This window comes from Aotus nancymaae, unplaced genomic scaffold (genome assembly GCF_030222135.1).
Source record: "Aotus nancymaae isolate 86718 unplaced genomic scaffold, 86718_ANA_hifiasm-v0.15.2.pri h1tg000012l, whole genome shotgun sequence".
Classification (NCBI taxonomy): Eukaryota; Metazoa; Chordata; class Mammalia; order Primates; family Aotidae; genus Aotus; species Aotus nancymaae.
The window spans coordinates 1,730,064-1,744,010 of NW_026988423.1; positions in this window are offsets into that span (position 1 = coordinate 1,730,064).

Sequence of the window (13,947 nt, forward strand, 5' to 3'; positions counted from 1 at the left end):
AAACCCTAAGGCTATTCTAGGAGGCTTGGTCCACTATGGCCTCCATGGAGCTGCTTGGTGCAGTAGAAAGTTGGTTCTCGAAATCAGACAGGCTCGGATTTGTATTCCTCTTCAGCTATTACTAACCCATGTGATCTATGTGACCTGTAAAGTCACTTAACTGTTAAAGGCCTTAGTCTCTTTGTTCATCAAATGGGAACATTAATTGTTGGCAGATTAACTTATTCGTTAAGTCAACAAATATCTATTGATTACCTACTTTGTGCTGGTCACCGGGAGGTAATGTTTTGGCAAAAATAGATAATAAGTAACATTTGATCTTGCACTCAATAAACTTAAAATCCAGTAGAGAAGATAGGCAAGTAAGAGATAATCAGCACTCCTGGAATAAATGCTGTGATTAGTGTAAATACAGGCTGTTGTGCTGAGAATTATAGAGCTCTTGGCACATAAAAGGCACTCAGCAATGTAAGTGCTCGTTCAGTTTCTCCATCCTCCCCCTTATTCTAAAGGATCCTGCTGCTGCCAACCTTTCCCCACATATGTGCAGTTTTATTTCAGAAGCCTTGCCATATCCCAGAATGCCTTTTTACTTTTAACGTGGAGCGTGGCTCTGAGAGGATACTGTTTAACTACCTCTCAAAGCCAAATAGGGTGATTTGCGACGTGTAGTTTGCACCTTGGGTGCGTATTGTTCACATCAGTATTTGTGTGTCATTAAATACATTAACCTGAAATTTCTACTAAAAGAAAAATAACTGAGAATTAAAGAGAGAGATAGAAAAGGAAATCTTAAAATTTTGAGAAAATAAAATAAAATAAATAAAATAAAATGTTTGGGTTTTTACTTTCTTAATTATTTGCATGGTATAATTATAGAATTACCTGCTATGGCTTTGGTTGGCTGTGTCCCAATAACCCCACTCCAGGTCTGAATGTGAAATTGCAATTCGTTTCTCCCAGAGTTGGTATTAGAGTTTGACACTTCTGGGTTCTTGACATGTGTTTTGGAGACAAATCGTATGCCCTAGTAATATATATAAATACACACTGCATCATGCATGCATTTTTAATCAGTATGCAGCTAGGCTAAAATTTAGGAAGTTACCATATAGATCAAGAAGAAGATTTTACATTTTAAAAAAAGATATGCATTTTTTTCTATCTCCCTTTAGATGAGCCTTGATTCTGCAAAACCACCAAGCTTAAATGGTGTGTGGGGCTCAGTAGATTTATTTTTAAAGCTTATGAAGGGGGATAGCTAAATTCTCTTAGCCTCAAATATAAAAGGAGGTAAATATTATTGGAAGAATTAAATATGTAGGTAGACTAGGGGAGAATGAAGAAAGTTTTCAGGGCCACATTAAATTTTAAGTAAGCTTTTCCAAAATGAATTGTAGGCTATCTAGCAAGGGACTGGAAAACTCCTTTCCTCTAAATTGACAAGTACTGCTTCTGATCAGTTTATATTGGTAACAATCTTTAGAAATATTAGCTATAGAGGCATTTTATGTGAGAACATCCACATTTACCTATTACTCTGGCAACCCTGAAATGACAAGAAACAATATTCATAGGCTTTTTCTTATAATCCAGTAGCAGCTCCAAAGAAACAAACCCATACAGCAGTGGGATTGCAGATCAATAAGGACTAGAGATCTGCAATAGGTTTTCAAAACTCGCTATCAAAAAACAAAGCCTTTTGTGACTCGGGAGTATTTCACAATAATTAAAGTGTTAATCTTAAATTTACAGCACAGATAAACTATTTAGAGGATGGTATAACAATAGCTATTTCCACATTCAGTTTGTGAAGTATCTTTAAGCAAAAATCCTATTAATATACTGTAGTCTGCGTGCATTGGCTCACACCTGTAATTCCAACACTTTGAGATGCTGAGCAGGCGGATCATCTGAGGTCAGGAGTTTGAGACCAGCTTGGCCAACATGGTGAAATACAAAAATACAAGAATTAGCTGGGCGTGGTGGCGTGTGCCTATAGTCCCAGCTACTCGGGCTGAGGCAGGAGAATTGCTTGAACCCAAGAGGCAGAGGTTGCAGTGAGCTAAGATAGTGCCACTGCACTTTAGCATGGGCAACAGAGTGAGAGACTCTGTCTCAAAAACAAAGCAAAACAAAACAAAACAAAGCTGTAGGTCTGTGATTGAATATTCAAAGAATTTCACTTTGCCAAAAATCTTTATCAAGATTTAATTACCATGAAATCAGTAAGGGAGAGGAAGGCAGTTGGGAGCTTTACATGCAATCATAAAACCCACCTTGAATTACCCACAAATATTTAGGATTTTACTTAATCGAATGAACCCAAGATAAATGCAAAACTAATAAATGGCAAAGTTTATTATGCAACTTCCAATTAATAGAATAGTAGAAAGGTTGCTCAGAAAACCAAGGAAGATTTAAACATGTACACATTTATATATGTAATATGAGGAATATATGCATATCTGCATTATTTTTATTATATAAGATAAATAGGTATAGGCTAGGTGTGGTGGTGTGCACATGTAGTCCCAGCTACTCAATAGGCTGTGGTGAGAGGATTGCTTGAGCCCAGGAGTTTAAGACTAGGCTGCGGTAACATAGCAAGAACCTTTCTGAAAAAGATGATAGATAGGTATAGCTATATGTATGTCTGTGCATATCACACATTACGTTATTTTCATGGTCAGACCCTTTTTTTTTTTTGAGATGGAGTCTCTCTGTCGCCCAGGCTGGAGTGCAATGGTGAGATCTCAGCTCACTGCAACCTCTGCCCTCAAGCTGATTCTCCTGCCTCAGCCTCCTGAGAAGCTGAGATTACAGGCACATGCCATCACACCCAGCTGATTTTTGTATTTTTAGTAGAGATGGGGTTTCACCATGTTGGCCAGGCTGGTCTCGAACTCCTGATTTCAGGTGATTCACCCACCTTGGCCTCCCAAAGTGATGGGATTACAGGCATGAGTCACTGCGCCCGGCCCAGACCTTTTAATTAAAAAAAAAAAAAATAGGAATGTTGTTTTAGTAAAGTTTCCATCCTACTTCTTTGAACTTGGCTTATTGAATTTCATATTTTTTTTCCTGTGAATTCCATTTCATACCTTAGAGTTCAAAACTGGGATATAACATACAAGCAGTAAACTTCTTTGCTTGGCTTTGAAAATTGCACAGCGATAGTCACAGTAATCAACCCCATGAAGTATGACATTCCTGTGAAAAATAAGAGGGGAGGTACGAAGAGTAGTGGGCGAGGAGAACGCTTCAGATTACAATATAGGTCTGGCACCTGAAAGGAAAAAGGGGAGGAAGAGCTGCGTAAGAAGAACCTCTGACTGGAGATTAGTTCTGAGAAAGTTTTGGACAGACATATGAGAAGCCCCGAGCCAGATTTTCATCCTGCACTGAGTAGCTATGCCTTTTTCTAGCCCCTGCTGTGCTCAGTCATCGGCTAGGAGATGCCTGGGGGAAGCACAGACTGCGGTGAATGCTGTCACGGATCTAAAGTTGTGGCAGCTGAAGCCTGTCAGTCATAGTCCCAGCAGCAGATTCCCTTGCGGGAGACCTGAGCAGGGCACCTCCATGGGTGACACACGCACATAACACTTGGCTCAACACAAAATTCTTTTAAATTCTGTGCTCTGACTAGGCATGGTGGCGCATACCTTCAACCCCAGTACTTTTGAAGGCCAAGATGGGAAAATCACTTGAGGCCAGAAGTTCAAGACCAACTTGGGGAACATAGAGAGGCCCGATTTCTATAACAACACCACCACCACCAACAACAAATTAGCTGGAAGTGGTGCACGCACCTGTAATCTTAGCTACTAAGGAGGCTGAGGTAGGAAGATCGTTTAAGCCCAGGAGTTGGAGGCTGCAGTGATCTACGATTGCATGTGCCACTGTACTCCTGCACTGTAGCCTGGGTGGGAGAGCAAGATCCTGTCTTTAAACGAAACAAAACAACACTTTTCTAATTTCTCTGCTCTGATAGGAAGCAAATTTTTCTCCAGTAGGGATTTGGGAAGATTGATCTCTATCATGGTTGTTTCAACTCCCTCCTACTTCAAATCTCCTCTTCTAATTACTTCCTACCAACTGCAGGTTCTTCTGTATTTTACACACAGAGAGTAGAGACAGACGCTTGAGGCAGACTTTAATGCAGAGAAACATCTGTAACATAAATTGCTCTAAAGTGGAATTAAGGTCTTGCTGTAGGCAATATAATAAGGTTTGGTAGTTGAAAGACTCAAGGGATATTTTTCTGAAATGGTCTCACTTGTAAGAATACACTACGGCAAGAATCCCCAGAACCAATGTTGTATAAGCCATAGGCAGCTGCCAAGATTTTGGCTACAGGGTGGCAAATTCCGACTTGCCATGTCTGCAATATCATGTTTGGTTGGGGATTAGATATTTATCTATGGCTTCTGGGTAGTTTGTTATCCTGAGAAACTTAGCACAGGCAGTAGCATTGACTTTGGAAAACAGGCGGATTGAAAGAAGCTGTGTGGATTATTATGGGGAAAGCTTTTGGCAGGTGTGTGTCCTGAATAAATGAACAACTTGATAATTCCACACCTGGAACCCAAAGAGACAAAATGTGGATGGTGACCTGCTGGCGTGGAGGTTGTTCACTGGAGTGGTTTCGGATGGGTCTGCAGACGGTTCCTACTTCCTTGTTCTGAGTTCATTGGCAGATCGGATGTATCTCACAGACCATGGCACTGCTCTAAATTATATTGCTAATCTCTTCCAACTCTGCATGGATTTGTATCTGAATTATGTTTTCTGCCCCTCTAGATTGTTTTGTTTTCATGACGTCTGTTGTTTGGCCAAAAAGAAAGCAGCAATAATCCTAACTCATTCTTAGAGGGATGGCTTAAAAATCCTTTAGTAGAATAAAAAGGTTTGGATAAAAGATTATTCTTTCTTCCAAAGGCATTTATTTATTAATTAAACATTATCGAGGACCTACTATGGGACAGAATTTATAAAAGGTGCAGAATCAGGGATAAATAAAATGTGTTCACACCTTTGGGAAAAACTGCTTGAATTATGCAACAGCTAACTACCAACTAGGTTGGCAAATGATATTTCTATTTCCTGAAGTGAATCCGACTGATAAGAGTCCAAGGTGCTTATACCATATCACTGCTTAACATGTCTCAGTCTCCTCATTGTTTTTTGAAAAAAGGACAAATTTCTTTGCCTAGAAATATTAGCTAACATGTTGATTGCTTACCATGTGAAGGGTATTATAAGTGTATATAAATTAATTCATTTTAACATAAAAAATCTGGAAGTAGTTTCTTTATAGAGGAAATAAACGAGGCATAGAGAGATTAAGTATCATTTCTAGATAAAATAGTGACTATTAGAGTTGGGAGACAATCTAAGAAGTCCAGCTTCGAAGCTGTAATTGACCCATTAATTTTTATTGCAAAAGGGTCACCATTCTTGCGAAGAATTAGAACCATCTCTATCCTGGACCCCATTGTGTACTCCTCCAGCCATACCGACTCCCTGGCATGCTGTTTCATACATTTGTACTTTTGTACAAACTATTCTTTCCCTCAGCTGTAGTTCAATAAGATTTACTTAGCTCTTGTTCTATGCCATGGCAGTTCAAGATATTGGAAGTTTTGACACCTATTAAAATAAAAATGCAGTCCTACCTTTTATGCAGGTTATAGGCTACTGGGGCTTGAAAACAAATAAAGAGACATGTAGAAATATACTTCCAGAAGGATGGGTGGAAGTAAATAAAGAAGGAATTACAATTATACTGTTATCATAGGAATTGAACAGTGTCCTGAAAACACACATGGGGGGACAATCTGAGGTTGAAGGATTAGAAAAGGCTTAAGGTCTAAACAGAAAGCTGAATGCCTGGTATTTTCAACATGTTCTTTACCTGGTTAATTCCTAGGCATCTATCATAGCTGTTTCTTCTTTGAGAATTTCCCCCAATCTTATTAATGCCCCTTTAGCAATGTGGACAGAAAACACCATATTATTTTTCATTGTTATTGTTTTTTATTGCCTGTCTTTTCTCCCACTAAACTGAAAGCTCCTTGAGGAAGGAACTTATTTCTTGCTTATATTTGTGTCCACTATATCTATTACAGTGCTGGCTTAGCATACGTCCTCTATAAATATTTGTTAAATGGATGAGAAAGAGATTGAGGTTGCAGTGATATGTAAACAATTATCAATTCAAGCTGGGTCTTCGACATCTTGCTAGTAGTTTAAACTTTTTTTCCAGATGATCAGAGATCCTTAGAGAGTTGGCAATAAAAAAGTGATTTTGTGTTCTTTTCGTATTATGCATGTGTACGTATCCTTGAGCCAAATTAGTTTGGAGGGTTGTGTGAAAACATTACCTTGATGCAGCTAATTAATAAGCTTCATCTTTATATCAGGTAGCTTCATTTGTATCTCTAAGCAGAGATTGCCACATGCTTGTTAGCCACCTGAGCTGCAGATGTATAATTTTGATTATAAAGAGAATCAAATGAGAAAGTATGTGTGGATCATCTCAAATCAATTTCCATTCCCAGAGCAACATCTCTCAAATACATATACCAGCAATGGTGAGCCAATAACTATACTTTCACATATGGGGCAGCATACTTTATATATAAGGTTGGGTATCATTTCCCTACACTATTATATTATGCTTGAAAATAAATTATAGACAAGTCTCTAGGGTTAATATAATATGGCAGAGCACATCAATATCATCATAGACATAGAAAATGTATTTAAATGAAGGTAATGTAGTTCCTGAATTGTTGAAAAAATTGTGTTTTATATATGTTTTAATAAAATGATTTTCCTCAACTGTCCATTTACATAATTAGTTATACTGAGTGGCAAAAATTTCAGGGTAACTTACAAGTAGAGTGTAGCATTTGCTTTTCATAAACTCAGAAAATGATTGATCGAAAGGTATTTATAGATTAAAAATATTTAGATGTTACTCTTTACCATATTGGTAGAAGATATTGTATTAAATTCACCAAATTTGCATAATTTTAATTCAGCTAGAACAACAATATTGCTTAGGGAATAGTTCTTTGAAAAGAAACAACACCATGACTATGATTGACCTTTGTGGGTGCTTTGCAGACAATGTGAATAAAATTAGGAGTAAAAGCTGAAGACATTTCATTTGGCTAGTGTTAAAATATCATGGGTGCTATTTTAGGAGTAACTTTTGGCTAACTAAGTTCTTCTTAGGTATATTGTACTTTAGACTTTGAAGAACAGAGAGTATGCTTTCACCATCAAGCACAGCCTAATCATTTATAAGACATTTTCAGAGTCATTAGGTTATAGTGATCCTGAAGCTATTTTTGGTGACACATATAAAGTGTATAAAGATAAATTTATCCCTGTGCTGTATGTCTGATAAGCAGCTTGAAAAGATTCAATCAGAGATGTGACATGCTGTGATGGGCATAGACAGATCATTGATTTTCACTCACTGTGCATAAAACACAGTTGACTCTCACTATCCTGTTGAAAAAGTGCTTTAAATTGCCCAGAAAGTAGATATCACTCATGGTCCCAGGTATTTGAGCATATGTATCCAAAAATAAACATCAGTCCTGAATTTAAGGTGATTTTAATACTGATGGAGAAAGAAAGAAGGCAGGAAAAGCCAATTAGTTTTTCCGGAGCATTCTCTTCTTTTCACTGCATTAGTGCTCTGGAGATTAACAAGATAGAAAGTGTTTCTGTCCTCCTGAAACTTACAATTGATGTGGGAAAAGACAATAATGCCTATTAGGCAATAAATGATTAATACATACTTACACTCATCTGCCTTTGTTTTCTTATTTACCAGATACAACATATACATTTTCTTGCTTCAGGAGAGTAGAATCTGTTATTTTTCTCTTAAAGGATATATAAGGATAAATCCCAAAGAGAAGAGAAAGAAAGGATGATGAATGTAGTTGAAGCAGAGGTAAAGACAAGGATCTAGACATTCCAGATTCCAGCTGCAAGGGACCCACCTGTTTCAGTGGATACTGAGGTCTTTGATGGGCTTAGAGAAATAACTTGGAGATTACCTGTCTTAGATTATTGCTAATATTTCTTTTTCACAGACATAATGAGAAGATGTGGTACTAAATGCTTAAAAGCACTGGTGGAGAAGGGTGTTATGTTTGTTGGTGGGTAGTGGTGTTTTCCTTTGTGAATTTGTTAGACTAGTGAGAGCACTTTGGGAAAAAAATTCAGTGATAAAAGGGACTGAATTTGCATATGGCAGGTGGGAGAAAATCCCCTGAATTATGACTAATAGTGAAATAAAACCATGCTGTATCCAGTCTGGACTGTGTATGTCAGTGATCCACACAGGTTCAACCTCCTCTGACATAAGTCCTGTGAAATATTAACTCAGGAGAGATGTATCTGGCCCCATAAAAGAATTATTTTGTTGTTGTTGTTGTTGAAATACACTAAGTTGTCTCTCATACAGAATGAAAAAAATTTGGAACTGGGTCACATGAGTTAAGTCCTTTGCAATTATTATTTGATAGACCTTTTAAAAATCACTTTATTAATGTTTGACAAGCAAAAATCCATTTAAACATCAGCATTTTAGTTAAATAATGAAAGAGTAAATAAAGCATCGTGACAGTATGTATTTACCGTTATAGTTTTTAAAAAAATTTTCTTTATAGCAAGTCATTATTTTCCATAATTTCTTTTTAGTTAAATATCCTTGCAGCACTACATTTAGCATTTTTTTCTGGTCTAATGCATTGAGAAGATAGTTGGTTTATACAGACCAAATATTATTGGAGAGTCTGATAAAATGGAGGGAGCACAAGAAGAATCAGATTTCTATTAGATTCATAATTATAAAATTATATTTACAAAAGTAATCTTGTCACTTTAAAATATATCTGGACTTTTTAAAATAAGAGAAACAACTAGAATTGGACTTTGTTTCTATTTATAAAATATTAATGTGCCCTGACATTGAAAAATCAAATGAGATTAAGTAACTGTTGTGTCTGGGGTAACACTACTCCAGACGTTAAAGCTGAGTTGGGAAAATGATGACTGGGAGATAAGTTCACCTACAGCATCAAGAAAGCTTTCTCATATTTCAAAGACATTTTTATCTATCAAAACCTCTCCTTAATAATACAGTAGAACCTGAACTAATGGGATACTTTAGATTTCCTATAATTAAGCAAATCAGCTGAGTGCAGGACTAAACTTCCAGCTCTTTACAGAAATTTCAGCTTTGTAGTTCAAGGGATATATAATACCTTTCATGGACTTGATAAGGGGTATGCACTCATTTTTTTTTTTCCTTTTTCTTAGAAACTCCTCACTGCTTTGAATGCACCACAGACCCTTGCATTCGAAGGGCTCCGGAAGCCTAGATTGTCCTCTCCAGGTTTTCATTGTTGCCCTCTGGCTAATTTTTTTGGATTCCCTGTTGCTGCCAAGGAAACAAGAGAGGATAGTGTTGCTAGGGTAGTGAAATCCTCATCTCTTTCAGCAATCATATCTGGCCAGAAGGAGAGACGGCTCAGGGGGACTGGTTTGCAGTGCCAGCAGGCAGGGAGCCTTATGATTGTAAAAGGCTCCAGCAAGAATCTATACTACCATGAATTCTGCACAAAATGCTTTTCAGTTTGAATCTGTACCTTCTTCTATCCTCTTGGTATTAATAGTTAATATAATTCATGAATTAAAGAGAATATTTCTTGAAAATTTTTACTTATTAATGCATTCATTTGATACTTTTAAAATGATCAAATATACTTTTGCTAATTTATTCTATCTCTTTGAGACATTATCTTGTGCTACGTGAAATATAGTAGCAGTCTGGCCCATGACTTCTAGATTAGGGATTGGTTTTCTACCACTTAATACCTTGTTCATGAGATATTCAGACCTACATCAGAACACAGTCATCCCTCTCAATAATTTCTTATTGTGTAATATATACGAGAAAATATGCATACATATATAGTATAGTAACTTACACTATAGACAGACAGTCATTTACACATATATAGGTCAGCCCTAAATGGTAAAAGAAACAAGGCTCAAACTGCCAGGTCATGGGAGTAACCTTGACTTCTGCATTCTGTTGGTTGTCTGCAGGGGCACTGCTTTCCTGGCAAGCTCCTTAGCCTTCTTCCACCTGTGAAGCGCTCCTGAACTGGCCATGGAAAAACAGCTGCCTCTTTGCCTATGTTGAAGATGAAACTCTCACAGTCACTCTGTTCCTCTTTCTTTGTCCTTCCATCCAAATTATAAGCCCGTTGCTGTCAATATAATACTTACATAAAACCATCTATTTATGCAATATAAAATAAACTTCAGTGGTTTCCGGCTACTCTATCAACATGCTGGGCTTGTTTGCTTATCCAGAAAACTAAATTGGCATCAATGATGCTAATATAATAGCAACATTAAAACAAAAAGCAAGAATATAGAAAACCATGACCAGCTTAAGGCAACATTGATAACAACAAGTAATTAAGTATTTTCCAAACCTCAAGTTTTTAAAACTATTTCGGTAGGTATTCTGGAAGGATGTCTGTAGGCAGACTAATTTCAATCATTTAATAAGTTCTACTATACACATGCTTTAGTTTGTAAATATCAAATTTTAATATCTAGTAGATTATAAGTGACTCACCCAATTTCTCCTGTGTAAAAAAATTGAAAGCCTACATAATATTGCTCATCAATTGCCCAAGAGAACTGCATGCATGAGGAATGTTTACTCTTTCAGTTGAGTTTGTATCTATCAAGAAGCTCCTCAAGGGTCAGATAAAGATGGTTGATCATTCTTTGAGTATTAAATGTATCTCTATCTATGTCCCCATCTCTGTTAATTTTTATGGTGTCTACATCAATATCTTAACATTCTGGAAATATTAGGATTATAAACTTCTTAAGAATCCCATCTTTCACTATCTCTACCTTTGCATTAAATGGCAGACAATAAAATACATAGGGAATGCAGGATGCCAGAGTTAGGAAAGCACATCCAGGTGAGCACAATGAGGTAATATTTTCCTGAGCACGTTGACTTTGAATTTCTGTCACATAAAGGAACAAATATTATAAAACTGAACTCAAATTCTATTTAAGTATTTTTAAGCCTCTTTAATTTTCCCTTTCTGGGAGGTCTTTCATTTTATTCTATTTCTACTACTGAGAACACTACCTCTGGGCTCTTAGAGATGGGCTCTTTATCTCTTCAAGCCATCTCCACACTCTTTAGTCACTTTGCACAATACAAGGGGAACAAAGCTGTTGATGCACCATGGCTGTACATTTAACTGAATTATAAGGTAGTAATGCCTTAACAATACTATTTTCAAGTAGGGTAGGCATACTCTTGGAAGCACAAATCAGGTAGTGAAATATCTTCAATAGTTACTGCATAAGTCACTGATTTTCATCCCACGAAAAGCACCCTACCATCTGGGGCACTGTTTTAGTCATATTCTGCTTTGTATAAAAGGAGCTATGCAAGGTGTTTCACAAAGTGGGAGTGTAATTCAGCAAAGTGTTTATGCAAGTGTTGAAAAGCTGGAAAATCTAAAAGAATGAGGTGTTAGTAACTGCAGGAAGCTGCTATTGTCTGTAAGTGTGGGAAGGCAACAGGGAGATGTTGTTGTAAGGTCTGACCGCCAAGGATGGCATGGTAATCTCTGTGACCTGCAGGTGAGTTCCCGGAAGAAGCGATCAACCCTTGCGGTGCCTAACTAACTTGAGACATTCTTCCGTTGTTTCTTGGGGACTTTTTTTGTTGATGCTGTTGTTGTTTTTGTTTGTCTGTTTTTCTTTCCATGTGCACATCCCTCCTCTGTGGGGTTGCTGCGGTTTGCTAGGGATTCACTTCAGGCCCTATTCAGTTTGCTTCTGCGCCTGGAGATGTCACTCGAGGAGGCTGGAGAACAGCAAAGATGAGTCCCTGCTCCTTCTTCTGGGATCTCTGACCTTGAGGGTCACCAACCTGATGCCAATAGGAATGCTCCTATATGGGGTGTCTGAAAGCCCCCGTTGGAGGGTCTCACCCGGTTGGGTGGCACAGGGAGCAGGACCCATTTAATGAAGCACTTTCTCCCTTGGTGGATGGGGTGTGCTTCACTGTGGGGAAACCCACTTGTCTGGGCTGCCCAGATTCCTCAGAACTAGTAGGAGGAAAGACTAAGTCTGCTGCTCTGCGGAGACAATGGCCACCCTTCCCCCTAGGGGCTCAGGCCCAGGGAGATCAGAGTTCTGTCTTGAGCCCCTGGCTGGAGTTGTTGGAGTTCCTGCAGGGAGGCCCCGCCCAGTGAGGAGGGATGGGTCAGGGTCAGGCCCAGAGAAGTGTGTTGCGGTGTGAAGGATACCTCTTGGGACCAAGCCGTTCAGCCTCCCCAGCTCCAGCAGGGGAAGAGCACAACCTGGAGCTGTAGTGATAGCTGCCACCCTTACTTCTGCACTAGGAGCTTAGTGTGTTAGGCAGCTATCAGTCCCAGTGTTGGTTCCCGTCCTCCCTCAAGGAGCTCAAACTGCTTATAAAACAGGCAGCTTCAGCCGTGGTCTTGGCCGCCTCTCCCATCCAGGGAGCTTTTCAGGCTTAAGCAGATTCTAGCTGAGTGGCTGTTGAGAATCCGTGTGGCCTCCATGGTTGAGATCCTAGGCCCAGTGGTGTGGGATCATGAGTGGGATCTTACGATCTGCGGGATGCACAGTTCTATGGAAAAAGCATGGATTCCCAGGATGGGCAGTACGCTCACTCACTGCACACTTGGCTGGGGGGAAGGGCTCCCCTGCCCCATGTGTCTGTCAGTGGACTGCCACACCACACTGCTCTTCCTTCCTCTCCACGGGTCACGTCAGCCACCTAATCAGTTCTGATGACAGACCCGGGATATCTTGGTTGCCGGTACAGGATGTGCAGACTGTTAAGTTCTTGGGCATCTAGGGTCATCCCCAAACTGTTGGAAAAGACAGGACAGGTGACTGAGGACACATCACTCATCTTCCAGCCGTTGGATGTTCTGGCCTCTTCCCTTGGCTCTCCCAGTACTTGCAGGTCACAGGACTACAAGGGCTGTGATAAAGTCATCTAGAAGTTCCTGGAACAAAGGAGATGGAACACTGGAGCAAATTCTTCTTATTCAGTCACATTTTCACCTAAATAGTAAACTAGTAACTAAAACATTTTAAGTTCATTATAATTGATAAATTTCATATTGCATATTAGGGAAAAAGAAGAAGGGAAATATGCAATGAATTACCTACTAAATAAATAAGGAATAACATATTTCTGTACCAGCGTTTTTTATTTATATGACTGGTCATTATTCTTCCACAAACTATATTATATTTTTTCCCCTGAAGCCTCAGGGTCTGAGGTCAAAGTTCTTTTGCTGGTAGAGTGAACAAAACTTCATTTCTGACGGGTCTGAGCCCTCTGCAGCCCTAACTTCAGGAGAATGACTTTTACTTACTAATTTTGAAGTAGTAGGAATTCTTTAGAATCCCCAGGGTTCTAGACATAGTCTTTTTTTCTTCTTTTTCATTTTTTGAGGAGAAATTATGGCATTCTGCAGACCCCTGGATTTTTAGTAAGTGGACCAAGGTGGTGAATCTATGCGTTTTCATAGAATTTATCTCCTACTCTTTGGAACACTTATGTTTTATTAATGTATCTTTTATATATACTGTTTTCTCTTCACCAAGTACAATCTGTGAGACGCCAACATCACCAAAGTTCTTATAGATTTTATAGATTGTTTTTGGATTGTATCAGAGAATAGAAGCATTAAATAAACAAATATGCCCCTAAGGTGACCCAAATAGCCTAAGAGTCCCCTCAGCTTGACTAAAATTTTAGATAGATTTCTTCTTAACTATAGGAACCTAACCTTCATTTTCTTAGAGCATTTACTTTAGAAA